Source organism: Mus caroli, chromosome X, assembly GCF_900094665.2.
Source record: "Mus caroli chromosome X, CAROLI_EIJ_v1.1, whole genome shotgun sequence".
In the NCBI taxonomy this organism is placed as follows: domain Eukaryota; kingdom Metazoa; phylum Chordata; class Mammalia; order Rodentia; family Muridae; genus Mus; species Mus caroli.
Window position 1 is genome coordinate 96353319 of NC_034589.1, and position 4562 is coordinate 96357880.

General features: G+C 42.0%; 1 pseudogene; it reads right to left on the reverse strand.

Moving 5' to 3' along the window:
* Positions 1-1903: 1903 nt before the first annotated feature.
* Positions 1904-3402, reverse strand: LOC110287481 (annotated as a pseudogene).
* Positions 3403-4562: the final 1160 nt, after the last annotated feature.

A 4562-nucleotide genomic window follows, 5' to 3' on the forward strand; every position in this document is an offset into this window, starting at 1 on the left:
GTGAACCTGCCTGACTTCCCATTTACAGTAAATCAGAGTAGCTTCAATGACAAGTGGTCCCATGTACATCAATACGTTTCTCCATTGTTCCCACTCTACAGCTCAGCTGGACACTGCTCAACTGAGCTGCACATATATTCTCCCTCTACAACCCACGATAAAGGAGTGGATGCTCTCTGGAACATTCCTGCTTCACTGCAGAGGCCCAGAACAGAGTAACAATCACTGGCGGGCACAGTGTTTCTAAGGCTTAAGCTGGTGAGTCACACCCTCAACACCTACTTCTCAGGTCACCTCACAAACCAGGTTTTATCACTATGCCATAAAAGAAACAGGAGACACCAGACCTTGTGAAATGTTTAAATAACTTTAAACTTTATTAAGTAAAAATTGCATAAACACAACCATAAGATAATGAATGGAAAAGTTAAATACAAACTATTACATGTAAAATAGATTATTATATAACTGGCGGTTTCAACCGTAAATACTAAATCCCCAATTTTCCACAGTGGGAATATTAATCTAATGAGAAAAAAAATCTCAATTTCATCTTAATATATACCAAAACTTTTTAAGAAAAAAAATTAATTGAATAGGGCTTTTCAAAAAAATAACAATTCAATACAGCAATAGATGGGGTTTGTATTCAGTGAGACTTGAGATAGAAATGGACTTTTGCCATTATAGTTACTTCAAATCAACTTCCAAAACTAAGGCAGCTCTGGGAAAGAATGAGCCTTTAAGTGACCATGGTGCTTTTCTTACTGGTCCTGGAGTCCAGTCAGTAGCTTGGCTGCAGTTCTACATCCTGTACAGGTCCAGCAGAGTACGGTGGTGCAGAACAGCACCAAGTCTCTGCAACTCATTTCCATTTCTCATACTATTTTCAAACTTTAAAAAAAAATAAGAAAACATTAAAAAAAAAAACACCACTATTCCCTGCTTCAATTTAACAGCTTACAGTCCAGCATTAGAGATGCTAGTGAAGGGCTTCTGCCTCTTCTTGCTGATGTCCCTCCAGGCACCGTGATGAGCATTCCTTTCAGAAATAGACACTTCCAACAAGGACTGGAGGATGGGAAATGACAATGGCCAAGGTTTGCAAGTGAGTTAAGGAAAACAATTGGTGGAGTGGGGGCAGGAAGACAAAAACAAAACAAACAAAAACAAAACAAATAACAAAACCAAAAACACAAATAACAAACAACAAAACCAAAAACATTTTTAAAAACCAACATAAAACAAAAACAAAACCACAAACAAAAGAAACCAAAACCCAAAACACGAACAAAAACAACAAATGATCAAAAAACACAAACAAAAAATGTAAAACAAAAAACAAAAAAATAAACAAAACACAAACAAAAAACCAAAACCACAAAAAACAAACAAGAAATCACAAACAAAACACACAAAAAACAAAAAATACAAAGCAAAAACAACAAAACAAAACACAAGCAAAAAAAAAAAAAGAAAACCAAACAGAAAAAAAACAAAAAACCCCAAAACTCAATGAAACATTAAACAAAAACAAAACAAAACAAACAAACACACACACAAACAAAAACAAAAAAAAAAGAAAGCAAAAAAGCAAAATAAAACAAAAAACATGAATTCATTTAATTCCAGCATTAAAACAGTATTTCTTGAACACGTGGTCTCCTGTGGTTTGGGCAGCAGCAGTTTCTAAGCTTGCAATAGTTGCACACATCCTAGAGATGGCATTAGGGCATCAGTCCCACATCCCACGTTAGGACTATATTGAAGAGAGTGGGCTTCATCCAGTGAGACAGCTCAGTACCTGTTTTATATCTCTTCAACTCATCCTACCTGAGGTATATTAGAAACAGCGATGGAAAAGAACAGGGATGGGGGAACCATAGCAACCAGGTGGATGTTGTTACAGTAATTGACTGTGCAGGATTTTTCCCAGACCATCCTCTTCCTGGAGGTGGGAATGTGTTGCTGAGAAAAGGTCACAGGCTGGTCCCTAGCGATGTAATCTGCATATTTACAGGTAAACATTCCACAGTCACTCCCATTCAGTTGCAGAGCAATCTCCTCCGATGTCACACTGTACAGCTTCCACTCCAAAGGGTCCAGCTCAATGTCCCTGCGTGTCTTGCTCTCGTTTTGTAAATATTGGAAGATGGTCTCACAGATAGACTTCCCTGTCTGTCCCATGGAATCGAGGTATACAATACTTCATTTTCTTAAATCGATTACCACCAGGCTCCAATGTACCATCTGGTGAATAGGCACCAAAATGAGTTCTTTTTCAAAGAGACTGATACCTCGAGTCCATCTTTTCACAGAACTGTAACCACTATGCTTTAGCGTGGGGTAAAAGAAAGTGCTAAAGACATGAAGAGCCGGGTAGCCTTGGTTTTCATTTCTCTCAACCATAAGGTTCATGTAGAAATTGATGACCTCATCATTGAGCCACTGACCGTTCTCCAGGGTCTGGATATCTCCTCTGGTGATTTGCAACCTGAATCTGGAACTTAGGATTTCCTCTTGGGGTCCTGGACCCAGTGCATTCTCAATTTCCTTCTCCATGTCCTCTGTAATATCAAGAATTTGATCCATTTCTCTGCCCTTTTCTTGGTCTGTGAGAGGCTTTTTCTCTGCTGCAAGTACTGCCATCTTGTTGGGGAGTAAGCTATTGCCTCTGCCGCTATCCAGGATGATCTGAGCCCATGTTCCCAGCTCCACGCTGTTCCCCCTTCTTCCTTCACCCTTTACACAACCTTTCTTCTCTGTAACAGATTTCTCCTCAGAACACCACTTCTCTCTCCCCTCTGGTGAAAGACATTCTTTTAGAGTAACAACAGTAGATGGTTCTCGATCTCTCTGAGTTGGTTCTGATCCATGACTGCCTCCTGACTCGCCCCCTTTGATCTTCCAGGTGTTTGTAAGGATAGGCTGAGGCCTGTGTGGGTCTGACCTCACATCTTGGTCGCACTGAAGGTGTTGAAGCAATCTTCTGTACTTTTCCTTTGGGGGCTTTGTTCGTTTTCCTCCATGGCGGAATAGGGCCGCTTGCGACCCTTGCCACCATCAGCAGGCTTCCTCCCAGTTACGGCCTGCTCTGGAGGACCTTCGGTCAACTCTAGGGGTTTTAGTTGGTTTGGAGTCTCTTCCTGGGGTTTCCATACCTGACCCTTGCTAGGCTGTTCTCTCAGAAGCTCTAGGTCTTGAGGCTCCTGAGGGGTCTTCTGAGCCTTGCCGGGCTCTTTAAATACCATCCCTCTTCCATCCTGGCATTTCCTTTTTGGACCTTGTCCCAAAACTTCAGACTCTATCCCTGTCCCACTTTCATCTTGGTATTTCCGTTTTTGCCCTTTTCCTGAAGCTTTCAGGCTTCATCGCCAACCCAGGCGGTTTAGGTTGCCACATGGAGAACTGCTTGGACTGCTGAGGGTGTTGACTCCAGTATAGTACTGCCTTTCTAATTTCCAAGCGAAAGCAACCTTATGCCTGGCTCTGGGTGGGTACTCTTGGGTCGTTCACTCTGATGTCCAAAGAATCACTTCTTCCAGTAGATGGTTGGTCCAAGGTCGCGAACCTATGAGGCTCCTTTATAAACAGTTGACTTTGCAGGTCAGGGTCAGTCAAAGAATGGAGATAATTAAGCTGTCAATATCAGAGACTGATTGAATAGTCAGAGGTTGGCAATTCACCAGGGGTCCACTCTGGAAAACCCGGAGGAGTTCTAAGAATACTTCCTCAGAAGTATCCTTCTTGGGTGCTGTAACCAGCTAAATATCCAAAACTTCAAAATCGGACTAATCGTCCTAGTTAATCACTAGTAAGACACCAGGCCTAAGCCTAGCAGCTAACACATTGGAGGCAACCTCACGAATGATGATGTTTAACTCAGAGGGTTGCCCCTAAAAACAGCCTTCAAGGTTCCATAGCTGGTTGTGATGCCACCTGAAAGAACGATAAGCAACCTTTTTGGAGGGTGGAAGCCCTCCCCAACTTCAACTTGGTCCAGGGTTTCAAAGCACTCCTTTGCCCGAGTGGCAAGTTTGAATGTATTGATATATATCACAGTTCTTCGGCAAAACACAGGGTTACTTACCTAAATGCTCTCAGCATAGTTCAGCTGGTCCTGACTAGTATGTTTGTCTTTTAGGACGCTGGCCCATCATGGTCAATTATAGAAATTATAGTGCCCTTCAAAATATCTTCTCCCACATAATATGCTTGCTAATTACAAAGAATAAATAGAATTTTACAGTTATAAAACCTAGTAGGTAGTGTTGTGTGACAAAATTTGTTTCTCCTCTGCATAAGGAGCCCAGGACAGACCAATGTGCCCATACCACCAAAGTCCTACTTGGTGAACCAATAAGTTTTATTGGGGTTACTTATAGGAATATGGGTGAGGGGTTGGTTACAGGAGCAGAAATGACTCAAAGACAGCTGCATCGCCAAAGCCTACCCAGTGTAGGTGACAGCTCACAAAAGCTGGGAACCTGGAGAAACTGCACAGGGTGTAGATGGATCAAAGGGCTGGAGAATGTCCATTCCAGGTGCCTCAGTTGGTCTAA